This window comes from Tamandua tetradactyla, chromosome 5 (assembly GCF_023851605.1).
Source record: "Tamandua tetradactyla isolate mTamTet1 chromosome 5, mTamTet1.pri, whole genome shotgun sequence".
NCBI classification, from domain to species: domain Eukaryota; kingdom Metazoa; phylum Chordata; class Mammalia; order Pilosa; family Myrmecophagidae; genus Tamandua; species Tamandua tetradactyla.
In genome coordinates this window covers 163,992,535-164,016,937 of record NC_135331.1, presented here as the reverse complement: position 1 = coordinate 164,016,937, position 24,403 = coordinate 163,992,535, and the positions used below count along the sequence as shown (strand labels likewise).

General features: G+C 37.2%; 1 pseudogene; it reads right to left on the bottom strand.

Moving 5' to 3' along the window:
* Nucleotides 1–20,182: 20,182 nt before the first annotated feature.
* LOC143683372 (RNA-binding protein PNO1 pseudogene) lies at nucleotides 20,183–20,781 on the bottom strand (annotated as a pseudogene).
* Nucleotides 20,782–24,403: the final 3,622 nt, after the last annotated feature.

Here is a 24,403-nt window from a genome sequence, read left to right as displayed (position 1 = left end):
CACAGGGCCATTTTTCCAAGAGGACAAGGAGAGATAGTTAACCAATTTAACCTACGCAGAGGTCTGGAAATGCAATTAATCCAGCTGTAAAATAGGAAAAATAGTAACCAAGATGAGCAACAAAGCATGTTACCAGCCCCAAACAAAAAAACGCAGAAGCCAAAGATAAATTTTTTAAATGTCTCAGGATAATAAGGAAGAAGGTAGAGAAACAATTTCTACAGAAGCAGAAACAAGTATGTGAATTAAATAAAACTAGCAGATTACTGCCAGGGCACACTTAGCACCCAATAAACCTGTGGTCTCTGGGTGTTTGTTTTATATTAATAGGTGCAGTGGTCTATACAAAAGCCTCCCCCTTCCTTCTAATCAGCTCTTTCCCTTGCTTTCCCATCCTGAGAGAATTAACTAGATTATAAAAAACTTCCTGAGCCTGGGAAGCACGATACTCAACAGTCAGTGCCTAATGGCTTGCCAGGGAAGATTCAGCATGGCGTACACTGTCCAGTGGAATCGTTTCTAATACCCCCTTTCATTCTCAAAAATGTCCTGCTTTGGGCAATGAGTTGTAAGGTCACTCTATTCACAGTATGTTTGCCTCAATAAATATGTGATGAGTGAATGAATAAATGAGAGGAAGTATCTTAAATTCCAACTCTGTATTCTTATGCATATCTGTAAATGCATTACTTGACAAGGGATATCTTGTTTTTTAATAACTTTTTATGTAAAGAAAGATATAAAAAGAGAAAAAGCAAAAAATAACCACAGCCTAACACTATTTCATCATAGTCAAGTAAGGATCCCCAAGCATCATAATATGCAATCCTGCTGAATGCTCCAAAGGACAACAGCCAGCTCGGTTCCTCTTTCTCTTGGAATCTGACCAGCTGAGGAATCTGGCCAAGTAAAGTTCAGAATGGAAAATGAGTGAGAAATCAAGAAAAATCAGGGCCAAAATGAGGACCATGAACCAGTGACTGCACACTCCACAGATATACACAGAAGCATCTAGGGCCAATCCGTGATAACTTGTATGATGGAATGAATAGAATGCTTTATATATCTATTCCTTCTTCTAGTGGACAAAGGCAACAAGAGCAATGAAAAAAATTTTTTTCAAAATATTTATAAAACAACTATGATGCAAATTCATTTTCGATATAGATAATCCAAATAGTTTTCAAGTTTGTATAAAACAGAATACATTTCGAAAATCAAAGCCCTAGAAATCGTCCCACGTTTTAACATTTAAATTCATTTCTAACATTAGATACCTCAAGGATGAACAAATTCAAACTAAGTTTCCACGTAAATAAAACTACAATCATCCTATTTTTAATCACTCTCCAAAATAAACACGGAATGAAATCCCTCATATCCATCAATAGTCACCATTATCCAACCATTTCCTTTCAGTGGGAGCATCAAAAAGGTAAATGCTTCTAACCGATTCTCTCAGAAGTTAAACATTAAATTAAAAAATGAAGATGCACTAAGCCTTGTGATGATCCAAAGGTATTTGACGAGCAGCAGAGGTTAGAAGGGCAGCTCTCAAATGACACCCATTGTTCTATCTCTGCTTAATGACAAAAGGCGAAAAGAAAGAGATTACCTGGCCTTACCTCTGCATCTCAATTGAAATGCTACTTAGGAAACAAAAACCCTCTCTCTCTTTTTTTTTTTTTTTTTTGCAAGGGAACACTCTTTTCATTTCAAACTTTTAAAAAATGAAATTAACTTTCCCAACTCTGTTCATGCCCCCAAATTAAAGACAGTCAAATCCAACAGTAGTGTTAAAGTTAGTTTAGTATCAACTACATAATGCATCTCAAAAAAGATTTAAAAAAGTAAACAGATCAACATTAAATGAATAGTTCCAGCTTGAGATTCCACAGAAAGTTATTTGTGATATTAATCCCTACCCCCAAAATAATTTTATAATCTGTTTTTCCATTTCGTAAACAGTATATATACTGAAACTAAAATCCATATAGATGAGCCAAAGGGCAAGAATAAACAAGATAATTTTGATGAAAAACAAGGGTGAGAACTCACGTAGCAAATGCCCAGACTTACAAAGTAATTTACTCCACTGCAGTCGTGCTAGGATAGGCAAATTGACTAATGAATAGAAAAGGGATACATATACACATACATGTTCACACACAAATGATAGAGGCGGCATTTAAAAAGTTTAAAGAAAAGATGGGCTTCTTAACAAATGGTGCTTAGACAATTAGATATCTATTTGGGATAAAAAAATGAAAAAAATTTCCACCTAGTATCAAACACAGAAATAAAGTTTAGGTAGATTAAAGACAGGTTAAAAGACAAATTTGAAAAGCAGAATTTTATGAAACTTTAAGAAGAAAATATACCTAAGATTTCAGGGTAAAGAAGAATTTCTCAAATAGGAAACAAAGGCACAATCTATAAAGCAAAGATGAATATATTTGCTATATTGATATAAAATGTCTGCATTTTAAAAACAATGAACGGCTGATCCACAGGATCAGGAAAATATTTTTTTTTTTTTTTTTTGCAGCAAACATAGCCAATAAAGAATTAGAAACCAGAATAGAAAAATAATGCTAAATCAATAATACAAACTAACCATTTGAAAATAAACACAAGCGAAGGATATGAAAAGCAATTTCACAGCAAAAGAAAGTCAGATGGTCAATGAACAGTGAAGAGTCTCATTAGTAGTCAGGGAAACATAATTAAAAACAGTCAGTCACCATTTTACACCTATTTGGAGTAGGTAATATTCTAAAGTATGACCTTATCAAGTGTTGATGATAATGTAGTTGCAACAGACACTCTGCTAGGAACAGTGTAAACTGGAAGAATAATCACTTTCGGAAGCATTTTAGTGTTACTTATCAAAGTTGAAACAATGCATATGCTATAATCTCCCAATTCCATTTCTACGTGGTACCCTAGAGAGATGACTACACCTGAGCACAAAGAGACGTACGAAAAAGTTCACAGCAGCATCATTTGAAATAGTGGAAATTAAAAGTAGAAAATTAATGGTGGTATGTCCATTAATGGACTGTTACAGCATTGATAGTGGAATGAAACAAAGATACATACAACAACAAAGATAAATCTCAAAAAACAAACATATAGTAAGATGCTATTTAGGTTAGATCTTTAAAGAAAACAGTACTATGGATATATACATACATACATAATAAAAGTTTAAAAACCAAGCATGGGGGTGTGTGGTGTGTGTGCAAGGACAGTTCAGTGGTAGAATTCTCACTTGCCATTCAGAAGACCCCGGTTCGATTCTCAGCCCATGAACTTCCCAAAAAACAAACAAATGAAAAACAAAAATTCAACAAACATTGCTGCAATAAGGAGATAATTATGGAAAAATAATGAAATGTAACTCCTGCCATACAGCATACAAAAAAAAAAAACAAAAACAAAGCATGGGAATAACCAGGGTGAAGCATGGAGGAAAAGAGATGAAAAGAGTACCTAGGAGGCTTTAGCATTAAATGTATGTTGCCGGGTGCATGAGCCGGGTATCAAACCTGGGTCTCCCACACAGCAGGCAATAAAAAGTTGCCCTTCAATAAAAGTTAACTAATAATCCTTTCACCAACAGAGAAAAGAATAAAGTACATAGAAAAAATGGGAATTAATGCTAGTTCATTTTAAACTAGGTGAACTGGCTTACCCGGGCCTGACTCAGGAAGAAGTTATTTAAGAACAACAGTTTTGGAAGAAGTAAAAATTTAAATAAAGAAAAATGGACTGTCAAAGGTGCAGAAGGAAATACTCAGTATACTCATTGAACCTATGATTCTGTGTACAATCTAAACTTCTAAGCAACCAAAATATTTCACCCTTTAGATTATTTTATGTTAGGAACAGAAAATATTTATTATCAAATATCAAGTATCCTAAAAAGGTTCCATGTATATCTCTTCTCTGACATTTAAAGTAAGCTTTTTATTTTAAAAATTTGAACAAAGGTTAATATCCAGCATTCGGTTTGATAGATTCAAAATACAATACACAGATATTTCAAGTGTGAAATGCTGTGACAGCCAACTCTTTTATTTGTAACTTATAATATCAAACTTGTTAGAAAACCACAGCCAGAAAAAAACTAAGTTTGTAATGAAAATCCTTCTAACAGAGTATTTCTAAATTCTAACAACCAGTTTACTTTTTAATTCTGCTTGAACATACAGTAACATTTTACTAAGTGCATTTGTTATACAACAAATTGATTCTCATTTGTTATATGTGAATAAATACTACATGCAGTGATTTTTTTTAAGAAATGATCCTCACCATTGCCAAAGTTTAAAGTACTTCAGTTAAAAGAAATAAAATATTTTTCTTCTGCAATGGTAAAGCTTTGCAAACATGCTTTTGTTCATGCACAAATTGTATTAGAAAGTTTAAATTGTATTTAAAGTTTCATTAGGGAAAACCCCATACATATTTTACTCAAGCAACTGTTGAAAGACATTCTGCTCTGTGTACAAAGCTTTCCATAGCTTACACAAGCAACTTTGTTTACAGAACTGTTTAAAAGTCACAAGAAAATGTGGTTAAAATCTGGAAAGAAAAATCTTTCAAATTTTGGTATATTTTTGAAGGCAACAAACCAATATATTTAGATTTAACTACCGAACAATGAAACTACTAAAATAGAAGTTACGGTTTTCTTTTTCAATATATACCATGGAAGCTCACCTTCAAAATTTCCAAAGCCCAGAGATCTCCCCTTTTAATTGTTTTCCAATAAATTTCTAGTAGTTTGCAATACCTCCAATTGTTTTATAATTTTCAGTGGGAAGAAAAATTTCAAATCCCCTTTTAAAAGTAGAGAACATAAGCTTTCTAATGATAAACTCTCAAACCCACTTCCATTTTACAAAGGTATACAAGTGGGTTAATAGCAGTACTTAAGAAACTTAAGTCACTGAAGCAATATCATCACCTCTAACCAGCTAAGGAGACAGGACTGGGCTGTCTCTTAAATACAAGACACTCAAATCAAGTACAATCAAGAAGCATCATTAACTTTAAAGAAGAACAAATGAGTGATTTTGTTTGGAAAGATTAAAATAGTACTATTAATTAAGCAAATACCTTAGCATTAATAAGAAAGAGAGAAAAAAATCCTGAGAAACAGGATAAGGAAAATAAGCTTTACGGCCTAGTCTTTCATGCTTTCCATGATGCCTTAAGAAGCTCAAGAACAACTGAGACAGGTAGAAGTTACTTAGTACATAATGAAAAACAATGCTATTAAAAGAACTTGGGGAAAAAAGAAAAGAACAGAAAAAAATTCGGGGAGGGGGTGAGGGCGTAATGTGGTCCATCTATTACAGTGTCTTATATTTAGTTGTAAGGCATGTCTATTTACAAACATTGAGTTCCTAGTCTTTCATTTTTTTTTTTTAATCCCCCCCCTTAGAGTATGTGCTCAAGACACATTTGGCATTTAAGGTAGACTGTCGATCAGGAAGACTTAAACTGCTCAGGATTCTGCCACAGCTTGTAAATATATATAGTCCAGGGCAGATATGTGAAGGAATCATACATTCATAAAAGCAACAGAGAAATTAGGAGTAGATTTTGCAAGGTCAGCATTAGATATTTACTTAAATGTGGCAAATCAAAATCATGGTGATATGACTCCAAAGCAAGAGACATTCTATTTGGTAGAAAGAACATTTGTGTCAGAAACCCTCTCTGTCGTAAGATGAAAAATATCAGTCCTGTCCACTCTTCAGAGATGTTATCAGTATAAAATGAAAAGCACTTATGAACCTCAGATTCAAATGGATATGGACTCTCAAAAGACAAAAATTTCACTCATAATCTTCTCTTTGTATTTACTTTTTAAAGCTTTTAACTGAAATAATCATAAAAAAGTACTAAAGAATGATAGGCTATATTTGCATTAAGGAGCCATTTATATTTCAAAATATGGCATGCATTAAACTACAGATCAAATCATAAAGGTTTTTCAGAGGGGAAGGGTTGAATGCTACTGAAAACAGGTTTTCTGCCTCCTTTCAATACATAGGAAACAGATAATTTACCATGACAATTTTTTTTGCACACTGCATAGATAGTTTAGAAGGCATGATACCAAGAATTAAGAACTGGATGTATTAGCGCATTCCATTTAATAATTTGTCTTAAGGTATATTCAAGTTAGCAATGATCAATTATTATCTTGTACTGAACCAAGCAGAAACAGTAACTATCACATTTATCTGATTTATTTTCAAGAGAGAATTTGGTATTTGTGTTTATGTTTCAGGGTACTAGAAGTTTGTCAATATTTCTTCAAATTAAATTTTGCAGATTTTAAACATTTAAAAACTATATTTAAACTACTAGCTGCTTGAGCATATTCTTTATAGGACCCAGGTAATAAGAAAGAATTACGTGATTAGCTGAGGACCAAGGTGTATTTTAGGGATTTCACTCTGCCTTGCTGACATTTTAAAATGAGGAAATATTTTAAAAGTAGAATTTCTTAAGATGATTTCTGCTCAGAAAGAAACTATGGCAAATCTAGTTTGAAGAGGCATTGGACAGGTGGGCAGATGCTACTGAAGGCTTTTAAAACACAGAGCAAGGAACAAGAACAAGTAAGACTCCCTGTGTTGTTGTTTTTTTTCTGTGTTTTTGTGCCAAAATATTTAAAAACATTACTTTCTAATTTTAGGCTTTATAACCTAAAGATGTCCCCTAAACTTAATTATACTTATTGGATGAGAGTTGTGGCTCATTACATTTGTTAGAAAATTCATCGTGCCTCCTCATGAAGGAACCTCTAGTTGAATGATGGGGGGGAAAAAAGATTTAATTCAAAGGAAATGTAATATTGTGTAAATTATTTTTCTCCACAAATATTCTACCTGGCAAAAGGAAGCTGTCAGTGGAAAAGCATTTTCTCGATCGTCCGTATCATGTAGCAACTCTATATTTGATTATTTTCCCACTTATTTTTTCTTCCCCTATTGCATTACAGGTGAAATTCAATGATTTCTCCTCTGAAACGCTCTTCAGTCCTGATGAGCGGTGGTTTCAGCAGTGATCGCGAAGTAAAAACATCTCCGGAGTCAAACCGTTTCCTTTTTTTCCCTCTTTTCCGTTTGAAGTTTCTGAAGTTTTGTTACCCGTTTCTAGTATACATCACAGCATTTAAAACTTTAAAAATACATATTTTCCTAGAAGTTTCCGTTAAAGAAATAAAAGGAAAGAAGAGAAAGAAAAAGCGCAAGCAAGCCAGCCCTGCGAGCGCGCGCCCGGCGTACCGACCGCGCGGCGCGAACACGCCCAGCAAGGTTATCACGGGAGAGGCGCCCGGGGGTTCAGTGGCCCCAGGTGGAACGCGACAAAATGGGAGGTGTCCCGGGCTGGCACCTGCCCAGTTCTTCCGTCCAAACCGAACCCGGACACAAGCTTCGAACTGAGGACCTAAAGAGGGGGAAGCGGCCAGGAGAACGAGGCTGCGCGAGAACCTCAGACTCTCATTCCGCAGGAAAAAAGCTTGACTCATCTCTGCTTTTCAAAACCGGGAAGAGGGAAATGCGCGGCCGCTATGGAGTTAGGCGGTGCGCTTGGCGGGAGAGAATGCTCGCTCTCATCCTTTCATCCAGGGGCCCTCCTTTTCCCTGGATCCCCCCAAATTAAGCCATCCGCCAGTCAAGATACTCCGAGATCTGGGGAGGCTCCTGTGACATGCCCCCTGTCACAGACCGGGAGCCTGGGGCGCTCTCCCCGCCGGCTTCAGACAGCGGGGGACGGCGGGGGACGGCGGGGGATGGCGGGGGACGCCTTCCCAACGCAGCCTCCACCTGAGGGCTGACGACTCATTTCTCAGTTTACAAACCCAGCCACCCATGCCGCGAAACCCGTTCCAAGAAGGCCAAACTTAGAAAGTTTCAGGCAGGACTGATGCGTGTGGCGACAGCGGGTTCGTGGTAAGGATTTCTCTAGAAGTTTGTCATGCACAATCCACTTCTGGACCCCCGCGGGTACCCGATACAAAATGACTTACTCTAAACCTGTTTCGAGAGTCCTCTCCACCTGATCGATGTCAGGACTCCAAATTCCTTTCTTTTCATCTCCTCCAAATGAACACCTTTTGCCAATTCTCATGGTTCTCTCCCCCACCCTTTTTGTTGTTGTTGTTTTTCTTGTGAGCGACTTTAAAGAAAGAGGCTCGAGCTCGGAGAAAGGTGTGCATAACACAGGAGTTATCTCTGTTCTGTCACCTTTCCCCGCTAGCCTCCGAGCGGAAGCGTTGTCTGCATTTTTTTTTTAATTACGCAATGTTGTCTAATGTAGTCCAATCAAGTGCCGTTAGTAGGAGCATGCTGAACTCAATAGAATTCACAGTGGGATTCGCTTTTTCATAAATGAACCGGGGGGAGCGAGTATCCTGAGCCGGGTGCCCCGTTAGCGGCGCCTTACCTGGACCCCCTCGCTTCCCACGGCGTCTCGCGCGGACGACCTAACAGCGTCCAGAACTGGACAACCGAGAGCCCCATCCCCGCGGAGCGGCTCGCGCTCATCGCCTCCCTCGCCGCAGTTCCAACGCTTTTTAAAACTTTGGGCGCAGCTTTCATGCGACTGACGAGTAAATAAATGCTCCTGCTCTTGTTCAACTAACGTAGACATCCATGCTCCTCTTTACAGTTTATAAAATCGGCAACGATATACAATGTTAAATACATCCCCCAAATAAGGTGTGTTTGATTCTGCGTTTCATTTATCCTTACAAATTGGTGACACGGTATTCTGTTCTTCAAACAAACTGTCCTGATCGATCCTAACTTCCCTCTTTCTACTCCGTTTAAACATACTAATTAATGCTGTTTAACCAGAGAAGAGATAATCTATCCACATTGCCAGTGTTTACAGAGTGGCGATACATCCCCAAATCACCACTCCTTTCCTACCCCAAACTCTGGGCGTGAATCGCGTCACTAAAATCCTAGCGTAAATATATATATTTGTATATATATGTATGTATTATGGTCACCTTAGCCATCACTCTTTGGAAATCTATTTCCAAAAGCAGCCAACATAAATTTTAAAGACCTTCTAACACCTCCCTCTTCAATCAATCATAATCTGCACACCTGAGCCGCTCAGCCCGCTCCAGAGGACACCACGCAGGAAAGTCAGCTATCTTCCAAGTGGCAACTTCTCTGCTCACCCCTACAAACCATGAAAAAAAAGCAGCTTGTTCAATGAATGTAAAATACGCTTTCCCGGGGAGAAATGCTGTCACAGTCTCTGATTACACAAACATACCTAGGGCAGGTAGGAGTGTGAAGGAGGGCTTGAAGGTGGGGGTTGCCTACGAAGAAGTGGCTGAAACCAGTTCTATTGTTACTGACTTTAAGAAAGTTGGCTTTTGTTTCGTGGTGGATATTGGAGGTGAAAATCGAAACGCCACGGTTAAACCTCCCAAAAGGTTTAGAAAGGCCAATACCTTATCTAAGTTATGACTTCAGTTCTTTAAAGTTAAGATACCGAATTAAACATAGGTAAAGATTCCAGCAGAGAAAAGATTCAGTCATTTGAAATATTTTAAAGTGGCCTTCAAAAAAAGAAGGGCGGAGGACGGGCCACGGTGGCTCAGCAGGTAAGAATGCTTGCCTGCCATGCCCGAGGACCCGGGTTCGATTCCCGGTGTCTGCCCATGTTAAAAATCTGCATTTGCCTGCCCTGTGTCCTCAGAGCTCAATTCAACTCACTGGTCCCGTCAGCCAGCCTGGGAAAGGTGGAGGCAGCAGGACTTCCAGGGTCGCCCCTTGTTTGGGGCCCAAGGGCTTCGGAATCCCTCTAACCATCACTTTGCACTCCTGTAAAGGAAGGAGGCGCACGGCCCTAGGTCCCTCCCCAGTACACCAAGAGACCACTTGAAGTCCGGATCCTTCCAGGGCCCACCTGCAGGCATATCCTAGAAGGAAAAGCCCTTTCCTGCACATTCAGTTGATAGCTGGTGAAGAAAGTGCTTTTGCACAGTGCTCAGGACTCCCGGGTTAGGGATAGCCGCCTCTCAGTGTCTACCGGTAGGGAAGGAACCTGAAGCGGTGGGAGGTGCAAAGCACCCTTTACTTCGCGCTTAAGAGGTAGCAGCGAAAAAGACAAACTTTCTCTAACCGAGAGAACGTCTCAGGCCCCGGAAGCCGCGGATTGGGCTGCCCGTGTCACGTGACCCGCGTGCGTCCTCCTCGCGCCCGCCCCCACTTTGGCGCGCGCGCTCCGCTGCTGGGCTCCTGTGGGGCTCTGCGCCCGCCTTCGCTTTCCGTACTGGGGGGTTCACACCTGAACAATTGGGGAGGGAGATTGTTTTTGCTTAAAAGGATTTTGAGGTGATCGATACAAATAGGAAGCATTCTAAAGAAGAGATCAGTATTTTTATAGGGTGGTGGGCGAGAAGGCAGGAGCGGGAGGGGAGGTGAACCAGGTCGGGTATCGGGGAAGGAGAACAGCCGGGAAACGATTGTCACCCCCTCCCATGTGTAAAATTGAGCTTGCGGGGCCACAGAATGTTTCGAGGAGCTGCAAGAACCGCGACGAACAGAACCAAAAGTAGAAAGCAGCTGGGGCTTCACCCTCCCAGCACTTACTTGATAGTTTGGCTTTGAAGAGGAGACTCTTCCACTTAGCTTATTAGTTAGCATAAATAAAAGGCCACGGAAACTAGTTTTGTCCAGCACAGGAAACATCGCTCATTTCTTTATAAAACAAACTGGCAATCCTCAAAAAGTTAAATGCAGTATTATTATATAACCCCATAGGCCATTCCACGCCTAGGTATATGCACTAAATAAAAGCAGGTACTCAAATCCTGGTCTACAAATCTTCATATCAGCACTATTCACAATAGGCAAAAGATGCGAACAGCCAAATGTCCAACAACTGTAAGTGGATAGGGACATTGTGGTATATACATACACTGGAATATTATTCAGCCATAAAAAGCAACGAAGTACTGATATTTGGTACATCCTGAATGAACCTTGAACACACACTAAGTAAAAGAAGTCAAACAAAAAAGGTCACGTATAGTATGATTCCATTTATATAAAATATCCACACACAAAAAATGTCCAGAATTGGTAAATCCATAGGGATAGAAAGCAGATTGGTGGTTGCCAGGGACTGGAGGGAGCCCCTGGAATGGGAGTGAGTGCTAGTGAGTACGGGGTTTCCTTTTGGGTTGATGAAATGTTTTGGAATTAGATGAAGGTATGGGTTGCACAACACTGTGCATCTACCAACGGCAGCTGAATTTTTCACTATAACATGGTTAAATTTTTTGTTATGTGAATTTTACCTCAGTTAAAAAAGAAAAAACTGGTCATGGTTTCCATTCTTCCTCTAACCCATGGGTGACTTGACTGGATCTAAGGTCAGTAACCAGTGCAGGAACAGGGTTGTGTGCCAGCTCCAGGCTGAGCATCCCTGAGTCAGTGAAACCTGGGCCCAGCTAACAATCCATTGTGTGTATCTGGGCATCTACCCTCTGTTATCAATAATCCCATCTGTTATCACTTCCTTTGTATTATCATGGCTAATTACTGTCTATCAAGTTAAAAAATATTCTCCCATAGTGTTAAATAATAAATTGACCTCTAAATATAAAATATTTCAGAATATAGAAAACAATGATATCATTACTAACACTTGTGGAGAGAATTTTCAGATCATTGAATGAACATTAACATGTACTTAGTCTGTTCATTTATTCTTTCATTTATGTAACAAAAATGTTATACATATTATATATTCTCAAGTGCATTATCTGCTAGGTTCTGGGGTTCAGCAGCAACCTGTGAACCAGTCACACAGCACCGACCTGCAGCAGGTCAAGACAAGTTACAACAAATTGGATCTTTTAAAAAAAATGCATTTTCTTTTATAAAAAAGATGTCTCCACGATTTGATAACAGAGTGACTTTTTACTAAATTGCTCAACTGTCTGAGCCCTTTTTTTTGTTTGTTTAGTTTTTTAAATCTGTATAGTAGAAATAATACCTGCTTCATAGGGTAAGAGGAAACCAGGTAATGTCTGGATAATTGCTAAGCACAGTGCCTGGCACAAAGTAAATGCTCAATAATCATCATCATTGTCATCATCATCATCATCATTACTATTATTATTCAAGTAAAATAATTTATATTTCTTTTACTTAATTAATTTTATTTAAAAAACTTTTTTATTGTATAATCTAGCATATATACAAAGCAAAAAAAGAAAAAAGCAATAGTTTTCAAAGCACTCTTCACAAGTAGTTACAGGACAGATCCCAAAGTTTGTCATGGACTGCTATACCATCATCACAGATTTTTCCTTCTAGCTGCTCCAGAATATTGGAGGCTAGAAGGAATATACTTTTTATCATCACTTTTCTTCTTTTTTGTGAAAAATAACATATATACAAAAAAGCAATAAATTTCAAAGCACCACGCAATAATTAGTTGTAGAACAGATTTCGAGTTTGGTATGGGTTACAATTCCATAATTTTAGGTTTTCACTTCTAGCTGCTCTAAGATACTAGAGACTAAAAGAGATATCATAATCAGCAATTCAGCAATCATACTTGTTTGTTAAACCCTACTTTCTCTGAATTACTCCATCACCTTTGAGCTTTCTCCCACTCTTTAGGAGTATTTGGGCTGTGCCCACTCTAACTTCTTCATGTTGGTAGGGTTGTAAATAATAAGGGGTAGGGAGATGGAACTAGCTGATGTTCTGGAAAGACTGGCCCCTCTAGGCTTCAGGACTTATCTGGTCCAGGGATCCATCCGGAGATTGTAGATTTCTGGAAAGTTACCCTAGTGCATGGAACCCTTGTGGTGTCTTATATATTGCCCTAGGTGTTCTTTAGAATTGGCTGGAATGGTCCTTGTTGGGGGTTGGCAGGTTATGATAGGTAGCAAGGTCTACCTGAAGCTTGCATAAGAGTGACCTCCAGAGTAGCCTCTCGACTCTATTTGAACTCTCTCTGCCACTGATACTTTATTAATTACACCTCTTTTTCCCCTTTTGGTCAGGATGGCATTGTTAATCCCACAGTGCCAGGGCTGGACTCATCCCTGGGAGTCATCTCCCAGGCTGCCAGGGAGACTTTCACCCCTGGATGTCATGTCCCACCTGGGGTAAATGGCAATAATTTCATTTGCAGAGTTGGGCTTAGAGAGAATGAGGCCACATCTGAGCAACAAAAGAGGTCCTCCAGAGGTGACTCTTAGGCACACCTATAGGTAGGCTAAGCCTTTCCCCTACATGCATAAGCTTCACAAGAGCAAGCCTCAAGATCAAGGGCTTGGCCTATGGATTTGAGCATCCCTAATGTTTGACATGGTATCAGGGATTTCCCTGGTGATACAGTTTAATAGTTTCATATTTTTTCTCCCATTCCTCAAGGAACTTTGCCAATACTTTTTGATTATCTGCTTAATATATTCTGGGATACATCCAGGCATTACATTAAACTACACAGGATTAAAGGCCCTCGTTTTTATTCTGGGCTCCGTGTTTTGATTGTTTAAATGAGCTCTCTAGACAGATTGAGTTAAATTATGTGCTACAGAAAATTTAGGTTCTGAACAAAATAAACCTTTCTTCTTTCGGTCTCATAGAGTAGGTGAGATTCTAAAATATAGACAATATCTTTCTTACTCCTATGTTCTGAATTGCCTTAATCCTGACCTGATCGTTTTAGTTCTTATCTCTGAACACCAGGTTATACATATATAAAACAGCCTCTATAAACCCAGAAACTTCTTTTGAATGACAATGTAGTGTTGCCTTTTCTTCCATGGCTTATATCTGTAGAGAGATTTGATTAGGAAGAAGGGAAAACTCATAAAGCAATTTGCTTCAATTGGATGTTGTGATAGTAAATTACACTAACGAAATACATATCTTTTTGAAAGTATTTCCTCAAATTTGTTTTGGATATATAATATTGCTTTTGAATTTCTTTCACTGCCCCCTTATACTTTTAAAAAGTGAAAGGGCACGTTATTTATACCATTGGTTAGTTCACAACCAAACATGGTTACTTTTTGGAGAGAAAAGATTATTTCCTCTGGCCAATTAGCTGAAAAATCTCCTACCAAAAACTGAAGACTGGAACCAATATCAATTAAATAGCCAAAAGCATCACATTCTTTTTGCTATCTATGTGAGGGAAAAAAACCCCAAAAAGAGTGCAGATATATAAAATCTTTCTTAATAAAGGTATAGCTATATATATATATATTTTTTTAACTGAGTTTTATTGTATGAACATTATGCCTCAAGCTCTTAAAAATTAGTTCATCTATTAAATTTGAGTTAACTAAAAATATACTTCCGAATTTATAAATTATAAGCTTAGTCTGACGAATTAACCATAATTAAATCAGGAAATTACTGACAGCTTTAGATATAAATTAACAAAAGTTTATAGGTCTACATATGATATTTAAAAATATATACATGTTTGTAATTTTGAAACTTGGAATTTTGAGTTCAAAAAAGTTTCAAGTTTTTTTTTTTTAACTATTTCTAATGCTAAGCACAATCCATAAAAAATTAAAATATATAACATCATCTGATTTTAAGTAAAGAGGGCCACTGATATATGGTTTCTTTTTTTTTTTAAATGTAAAGAATAGTCTACAATTTAGGCTTTATGTAATGATGAGCCCCTTAGTTTAGAACAAAGATGTGATAGATGATTTAGATGAGATGATTCAGTAGCAGGCATTATCTCCTCCTCTCAGTGAACTTCTTTTCCAAACTTCATGATATTGTATCAACACTGAACCAAATGCCTAGTAAGATCTCAAACCTGGCAACAGAGCAACTTCAATCTTAGAGACAGGTAATCCAAGCTTAACTTTATTATAGGTCCATAAAATCTTATTTCTGTTCATGTATAACTGCTCTCTAGTTTTCACCCACTTGCAATTATCAATTTTCTTTTATCAAAGGCCTTAATATTTTTTTTTAAAAAGGGAAAAGCCTCACAATGACATTTAAAACACCTTCACTTCCCCAAGATACTATTTACATTTTCCTCTATAATGTGAATTTTTTTCATTACAGTAGTTGTAGGTTTACAAAAAAATCTTGCAGAAAGTATAGCATTACATTTATCCCAATCACACATGCAGTTTTCCCTATTATTAACACTTTGCATTAGTGTCGGACATCTGTTACAATTGATGAAATCATATTATAATTATAATATTTACTGTAGTATTTGGTTTATATCAGGATTCATTCTTTGTGTTATATAACTTTTTAAAAGTCTTATTCTGTTAACAATCATACAACCTAAAATTTCCCCTTTTAACCACATTCAGTGGTGGTAATTGTATTCACAATATTGTGTTACCATCACCATCATCCATTATAAAAACTTCCATCACCCAAAACAGAAACTTTGACCCAATTAAACTTTAATTCCCTATTCCCTCTCCCAATCTGAACTCCAGGTCACACTTATTCTTGATTTTGACTCTATGAAATTGAATATTTTAATTATTTCATATAAGTAACCAGTAAACAGTATTTGTCCTTTCGTGTGTGGCTAATATCATGCCAGATGTCATCAAGGTTCATCCATGTTTTAGCATATATCAGAACTTCATTCCTTTTTATGGGGGAAGAATGTTCTGTTATATGTATTTACATTTTGCTTACCCATTCATCTATCAGTGGACACTTCGGTTGTTTCCACCTTTTGGCAAATGTGAGTAATGCTGCTATAAACATCAATGAACAAATATCTGTTCAAGTTCCTGCTTTCAATTCTTTTGGGTATACATTTAGATGTAGGATTGATGGATCATATATGGTAATTCTAGGCTTAACTTTCTAAGAAATCACCAAACTGTTTTCCACAGTGACTGCACCATTTTACATTCCCATCAACAATAAATTAGTGTTCCTATTTCTCTACATCTTCTCCAAAACTGGTTATTTTACATTTTTAATAGTAGCAATTTTAATAGGTATAAAATGTTATCTAATTGCATTATCTAATGGCTTGTGATCACCTTCTTATATTCTTATTGGCTATTAGTATATCTTATTTGGAGAAATGTCTATTCAAGTCTTTTGCCCACTTTTTAATTGGGTTGTTTTGTCTTTTTGTTGTTGGGTTATAGGGTTTCTTTATGTATTATGGATATTAAACCCTTACAAGATATCTAGTGTCCAAATATTCTCTCATATCCTGTAGGTGGTCTTTTTACTTTCATGATGAAGTTCTTTGATGCTTAAAGTCTTTAATTTTGTGCATTAAAATTGTCCCCTGGAGTCAGGTCCCACATTCCCAGGGAGATTTATGCTGCTGGGAGTCATGTCCCATGTAGTGAAGGAGAGCAGTGAGCTCATCTGTAGAGTTGGCTTAGACAGAGAAGCCACATCTAAAAAAAAATGTGGGGGTGACTCTTAGACATAATCATTCTCTGGAGGTCACTCTTAGGTGTAATCATAAGTAGGCTTAGCTACTCCTTTGCAGAAATAAGTTTTATAAGGACAAGCCCCAAGATCGAAGGCCCAGCCCATCAAATTAGCAGTCCCCAATGACTGTGAGAACATCAGATCCTCCCCAGGTGGGGAGGTTTAATGCTTTCCCCCCTTTTCCCCAGTCCTTCAAGGGGACTTTGTACGTATTTTTAAATCTTCTACCTAGATTACTCTGGGATGTATTGGGGCATCCCACCAATCTGTACAAACCAACAAGTTCTCACACCCTATTGAAGGTTCCATGTAATTAGGGATGTTCAAATAAGCTGACCATACAAGTTAGATAAGATAGTGTGCTATTGAAAATATAAAATTTGTACCAAATAAACATCTCTTTCTTTGGTCTCACACAGAAGTTGAAATTTTAAAATATAGTCAGTATCGTCCTTTACTCTTTAGTGTACTCTACCTTAGTTCTTTACTAGATCAGTTACCAGATCTGGTAAGTTCAGTCCAGTTAACTGAACTTACCAGATCAGTTTCATTCATATCTCTAATGGAAGTCTGATCACTTTTTCAGTGTTCTTAACAGTTACTGTATAGGATAATGGACTTTCATATCTGCAGAACTCTAGCTCTGCCGGCACCATTTTTTGAAGAGACCATTCTTTCCCCCACTGAGTGGACTTGATACCTTGTCAAAATCAATTGGCCGTGGATATGTGAATTTATTTTTTAACTCCAGTTCAATTCCATTGGTCTATATACATAGTCTGTCCTTGTTTCAGTACCATGCTGTTTTCATTGCTGTAGCTTTGTAATAAGTTTTAAAATCAGGAAGTATGAGTCTTCCAACTTCATTTTTTTTTCAGGTTGGTTTTGGCTATTTGAGGCTTCTTATCCTTCCATATAAATTTAATGACTGGCTTTTCCATTTATGCAAAGAAGACTATTGGAATTTTGGTTGGGAGTGCACTGATTCTGCAAGTCACTTTGGGTTGTACTGACATCTTAACAATAATTAGTCTTCCAATCCATAAACAAAGAATGTCCTTAAATTCTTTCAAATCTTCTTTGATTTCTTTCAGCAGTGTAGCTTTCCATATACAAGCTCTTTACATCCTTGGTTAAATTTACTACTAGATATTTGATTATTTTAGTTGCTTTGATCAATGGAAATATTTGATTATTTTAGTTGCTATGATCAATGGAAATTATCCTTAATTTCTCTTCAAATTGCTCATTACTGATGTAGAGAAACACTACTGATTTTTGCATGTCGATCTTGTACTCCACCACTTTTCTAAATTTGTTTATTAGCTCTGTTAGCTTTGTTGTGAATTTTTCAGGATTTTCTACTACAGGATTCTTCATATACAAATAGGGAAGGTTTTACTTCTTCTTTCCAATTTGGATGACTTTTATTCCTTTTTCTTGCCTAATTTCTCTGGTTAGAACTTCCAGTACAATGTTGAATTAACAGTGGTAATAGTAGGCATCTTTGTCATGTTCCTGATCTTAAGGGGAAAGCCTTCATTCTCTCCTCATTGAATATGATATTGGCTTGGGGTTTTTCATATGTGCCCTTTGTCATGTTGAGAAAGTTTTCTTCTATTCCTAGTTTTCTGAGTATTATCAAGAAAGGGTGCTGGATTATGTCAAAAGCCTTTTCTGCATCAATTGAGATGATCATGTGACTTTTATCTTTCAATCTATTAATGTGGTGTGTCATATTAATTGATTTTCTTAAAGTTGAATCATCCTTGCATACCTAAGAGAAATCACACTTGATCATGGTATATAATTTTTTTTTGTACCATTGGATTCAGTTTGCTAGAATTTTGTTGATGATATCTACATCTATAGTCATGACAGATCTTGGTCTGTAGTTTTCTTTTCTTGTGCTATCTTTGGTATTAAGGAGATGTTTCGCTCATAAAATGAGCTAGGAAATGCTTCTTACTCTTCAATTTTCTGAAAGAGTTTGAGCAGGATTGGTGTTAATTCTTGTAATGTTTGGTAAAATTCCAGTGAAGCCATCTGGTTTTGGGGTATTTCTGATTAGTGGTTTAGTCTTTTTACTTATTTTTTGGTCTATTGATATGTTCTATTCCTCCTTTCAGTGTAGGTAATTTGTGTATTTCTAGGAATTTGTCCATATTATCTTAGCTGTCTGTTTTGTTGGTGTGCAGTTGTTCACAGTAGCCTCTCATAATCCTTTTTCTTTCTGTAGGATCAGAAGTAATGTCCCTTCTATCATTTCTGATTTTAAGTATTTGTGTCCTCTCTCTTTTGTCTTTGTCAGTGTAGCTAAAGATTTGTCGATTTTATTGTTCTTTTCCAAGAAACGTTTTTGGGTTTTGTTGCTTCTCTCTATTGTTTGTGATTCTCAATTTCATTTATCTGCATTCTAATCTTTTTTATTTCCATCCTTTTGTTCACTTTGAGTTTAGTTTGCTCTTCTTTTTCAAGATCCTACAGTTGTGAGGTTAGGTCTTTGATTTGAATTCTTTCATATTTATTAATGTAAGTATTTAGAGCTATAAATATCCCTCTCAGCACTGCCTTTGGAGCATCCCAAAAGTTTTGGTATGTTGTTAGTTTTCATTTTCTTCAAGTGCTTCTTAATTTCCATGGTATTTTTTCTTTGATCTATTGGTTATTTAAGTGTGTGTTTTTTAATTTTCACATATTTGTGAGTTTTCCAGTTCTTTTGCTGTTATTGATTTCTCAGAGAAGATATATTGTAGGATTTCAATATTTTTAAATTTATCGAGACTGGTTTTGTGACTTAACATATGGTCTATCCTGGGGAAAATGACCCATGTGCACTAGAGAAGAATGTGTATTCTCTTGTTCTTGGGTGAAGTATTCTAGATATGTATGCTAGGTCTAATTTTGTAACATAATTTATTTTAATAGTAACTCTAAATAGTTCCCTCATTGCTAACCTAGGAAAAGAGCTATAATTTAAGAAATTTTCTGAACTAACTTAATCTGCTTTCAAAGTAGGTGATTAACTACTTATCCAGAGCCGTATACTGACAAAGATTTAGTGGTGACATTAGGCATAAAATTCAATTTAAATGACTTTTTAAACCAGCAAAACATCAAATATAAATTATGCCAATTTTCTGAAGACCGATTCTTTTTTTTTTCTGAACTTTTTTTTATTGTATGTTATATATACAAAGCAAAGAAAGAAAAAAGCAATGGTTTTCAAAGCACTCTTCAACAAGTAGTTATAGAACAGATCCCGGAGTTTATCATGGGCTACCATACTCTCACCTTAGATTTTTCCTTCTAGCTCCTCCAGAACATTGGAGGCTAGAAGGAATAAATATTTTTTTATCATCACAATTGATTTTTTTTCCTTTTTTGTAAAAAATTACATATAAACAAAAAAAATAAATTTCAAAGCACAAAGCAGATTTCAAATCTGTTGTAGAACAGATTTCAGGTTTTGATATGGGTTACAATTCTGCAATTTTAGTTTTTTTCTTTTTTGCTTCTAGATGCTCTAAGATACTGGGGACTGAAAGTTGCTCATGTTTTTAATAACAAACTCTGCTCTGGGTATACTTCCTAGGCTGGCAGGGTGAATATTTACAAAATGCTTTAGGGGAAACAAAAGAATCTTTTAAATCCCTGGATTTTAACTTGTTGCCTTCTGCGTCAAGACAGGATTCTTACAACGCAGCCAAAACTGTCTGCATCCTGGTCATATTCTCCATGGAGAACTTGGTTTTTCTTCCTTTGCCAGTGATTTTCCTATTATCCTTGAGAGGTGGTCTCCCTCTAAAGGCCTAACATCTGTAATTTCAAAAAGAGGTCATGCAACCTGATGAGGGCAAGTGCATCCTCCACCTGAAATTGGAAAATAAAGGCTTTCACAAAATCAGCTGCTTTTGTCAGAGCACTAACATCCTCGGGTTCCTTACAAGTCTCCCTTTCTACCTTCCTTGAATGTATTTGCAGTCCCAAATATTCCACAGTAGAAGTAAATATCTTCATCTGATTTTCTTTTAATGGTATTTTTCTGTTAGCTGGGACTGGAATTTTCCTAGTTTCTTCTTTCCTACCCCAAAGCCCATCGTTTGGTGGAAAGGGCTGGAAAGACAGGCCACTTTGTGGGCAGAGCCTCCACCGCGTCCATGCAGCCCACATTCCTGCCCTGCCCCACTGCACACAGCTACTCGATCTGTTGTTTCTTGGCCTGCTGGACACCTTTGTGGGTGACCCGAGTGAAGCCATCCTCAACCCAAGCAATATGTGCCTCCATCTCTGTTTCTATCTCTAGGAATTTCAAGCCCAGGCAGGCTCTATAGCTTTGTTTTAACACCTGCATTTGGTAGTAAATTTGGATGTTTGAAAATGTAAGTTGTTTTTTTAATTTAAAATTAATATATAGTAGGATGACTCTTCAAAACCTACAACCTCCAGATGGGTCCCTAGACCAAATAATTTCTGAAACGCAGAGGGTCTAGCCACTCCAGAACATCAACTAGTTCCATATCCCTATCCCATATTGTCAACAGGTCCTTCCAACATGAAAAAGTTGGAATGGCCATAGCCCAAATACACTTAAAGAGTGGGAGAAAGGTCAAAGATGATGGTGGATTTATACAGAGAAGGTAGGGTTTAGCAAATAAGTATGATTCCTGAATCATTATATTGATATTTTTTTAGTCTCCAATACCTTAGAGCAGCTAGAAATAGAAACCTAAAGTTGCGGAATTGTAACCCTACCAAACTCTGAAACCTGTTCTACAACTAATTTTTGTGATACACTTTGAATTTTATTGCTTTTATGTATATACGTTATTTAAAGAGAAGAAGGAGTATAACAGAGAAGATAGGATTTAACAAATGAATATGACTGCTGAATCATTACATTGATATTTCTGTTGGTCCCCAGGATCTTGGAGCAGCTAGAAGAAAACATGAAAAGTCGTTGAACTATAACCCACACCAAACTTTAAAATCTGTTCTATGACTACTTGCTAAGATATACGTGGAAGTGTTGCTTTTTTGTTGATATATTTCACAATTTTAAAAATGTTTTAAAAAATTAATATAATAATCACTAGGTAGAAAAAATATTCCTGGTCCAGAGCTCTCTCCTGAGCTTCAAATTCCCTCTTCCATAAATGGTTTTGGACATCACTTGGATTTATATGGAGCTGAACTCATCACCTAACTCGCATTCCTTACCTTCCACATTCAGTCACTCAGGCTACAAACTTAAGAGTCATCCTTGAGTATTCTCTTTCTCTTTTCCTCTATTTTTAAGTCTGTTATCCAGTCCTGCTTGATTTAACCTCCAACTTATCCCTCAGATATGTTTCTTCATTTCCTTTCTTAATACCACTGCTCTAGTTTAGGTCTTCTTTGTCTTTCTCACTTGTTGCAGTGCCTCTTAACTTTAAGGTCTGGCCTTTATTGTTCCCTTCAAATCCTTTCCCTGACTGACTTATCTAAAAAGCAGATCTGAACGCACCACTCATCTTTAATGGGGACCCATTACTTACCAGATAAAAATCTAAGCTCTTCACTATAGCATCCAGAGCCTCTGGGCTCTCTCCAGCTTTAATTCCAGCTACTTCCTACAGGAATTTCACATTCCAGTCACACTTCGTTCATTCATTCTGCCCTACTATTTGCCAGCCATTTGTCCAACATTTGGGAACAAAACAAAGATCTTTTGGGGAGGGTGTGTGTGTGTGTCAGTAAATTAAAATGTAAATAATAAATAATTACATTTATTTCTGGGGTGGATTGCAATTTTAGAAGGATGGCAAGCATATGAAAGGGGGTAAGCCAGTGAACTAAGTGGATAAACAGGGTAAGAGCATCTAGGCAGAGAGAATAGCCTGTGCAAAGGCCCTAAGATGCCTTGTCTATCAAGGAGGCCTTTAGAGCTGCAGAGGAAAGAGCAGAGGGTATAGTAGGAGATGGGGTCAGAGAGGAAACAAGGTGTGTGAGTGGCATTGGGTAGCTCTCACTAGACATTGCAATAATTTGGGGATTTATTTTGCATTAAATGGGCACTTTACTTGTGGTTACAGTCTTCCTTACAATCCATGGTGTTCTGACCTTTGGGTTTCTAATCGTGTGCTCTGTTTGGATGGTAGCCCTTCCTCCAGCTGTTACTGCATTTGCCACATTATTATGAAACTTTGAAGTCTTGAGGAACAGCGTTATGAGTTGAACTGTGTCTCCCAAAAAGTTATGTCCTAACCTCTGGGACTTATGAATGTGAGCTTAATTTAGAAATTAGGTGGTGGGGCAGAGGGAATTAGTTAAATTGAGGTCATACCGAAGGAGTCATACTCCATTATGACTGGTGTCCTTTTAAGGGAAGGAGAAGGAAGAAATGAAGAAGAGACAGAGACAGATAAATGGAAAGACAACCAGGTGACAACCGAGGCAGAGATGGGAGTGACACAGCTGCAAGCCCAGGAACATAAAGAGTTGCTGGTAGACCACCAGCAAAGAAGGATTCTCTCTCACAAATTTCCAGAGGGGTCACGGCCCTCCTGGCACCTTGATTTTAGTCCTTCAGTTTCAGAACTGTGCAACAATAAATTTCTGTTCTTTCAAGCCACTCAGTTTGTGGTTTTATGTTATGGTAGCTGGAGGAAAAGAAGAAAAACAGTTTTGGTTTATTCATCTTTTGATATCCCTAATGCCCATAGCAGGCATTCCAACTTTCAATAGATGAATGATGGTAATATTCACTGACAGAGCTCCTACGTATGTCAGGTGTTCAATGGCTTATTTCTAAATCTTAACTATTACAAAATGGGTTTTATTATATCTATTTTACAAAAGAAGAAATGAGAGTCAGAGAGGTTAAGTAATTTATCCAAAGTCATACAACTGGTAAGTAACTGAGCTAGGTTTCAAACTCAGGCTTGAAAATTGAGCAAATTGCTACACTGCCCTCTTCATTCAGGAGGGTTTCTCACTAGTTGAATGAAAGAGAGGGAGGGAATTTTGTTTTTCTTTCTTGCACATTGCTTCTCCGGGCAAACATATCAATTCTACCAAGTCTATTTAATTCATCAAATATGTAATAAGTATCTACTGTGTGCCAGATATGTAGAATACAGTGATGAGCAAAACAGATGTAGTCTCTTCTCTTGCAGAGTTTATGCTTTAGCAGAGAAGACCCACGGTGATGTGTCCATTGGCTCTGATGGGAAAAGTACAAAGTGCCACTGAGGGAGCTGTACCTGTAGCTTCTCACTCAGCCTGGAGGAAGCCATAGGTAAAAAGCATATTTCCTAGCAGAAGATAATTCCAAGTGGAACTATCATTGGCCCTAGGGACACTGAAATTCGGAAAGTAGAGGTATATGTCTGCTGTAAATGAAAGAACCCTATAAACTTGTATAAAGTACTAGGCATTATATAAAAATCCAAAGAGTCTTGTTATCGTGTTACTTTATTCATTTTGTTTTGAACTTTGGCTAATGTTAATACCCTTTTCCAAAATTGCTTGCAGCTATATGTATAAAACCTAAAACATAAATGTCTTAACCTTTGTTGCAATTTTTTTAGTTGATATCATTTGACCCAATCATTTGCAAAGAGGTAATGCAATGTGTCTGTTTTAAATACTTAATAAATTCCCAAACTATGAAATCTGAAGGCTTATTCAAATTATTTTGTTCCACTAGAATTTAGTGGTATATTGCATCATGGGCTGGAATTAGGTAACTTGTTTCAGAATGCAAACTTTTTTATTTGGTGGGAATGAAATTTAATGTTTGCTCACTTTTAATTACTGTTCAGAGGAAGAAACAGCTTGGGAAATCAGGAGAGGTGGTATGACTGAGACAGGAAGAAGCCAAGCTGGAAAACCAAGAGACCTACATTCAGAAAGTAGCATTTTACTTCTTTCTA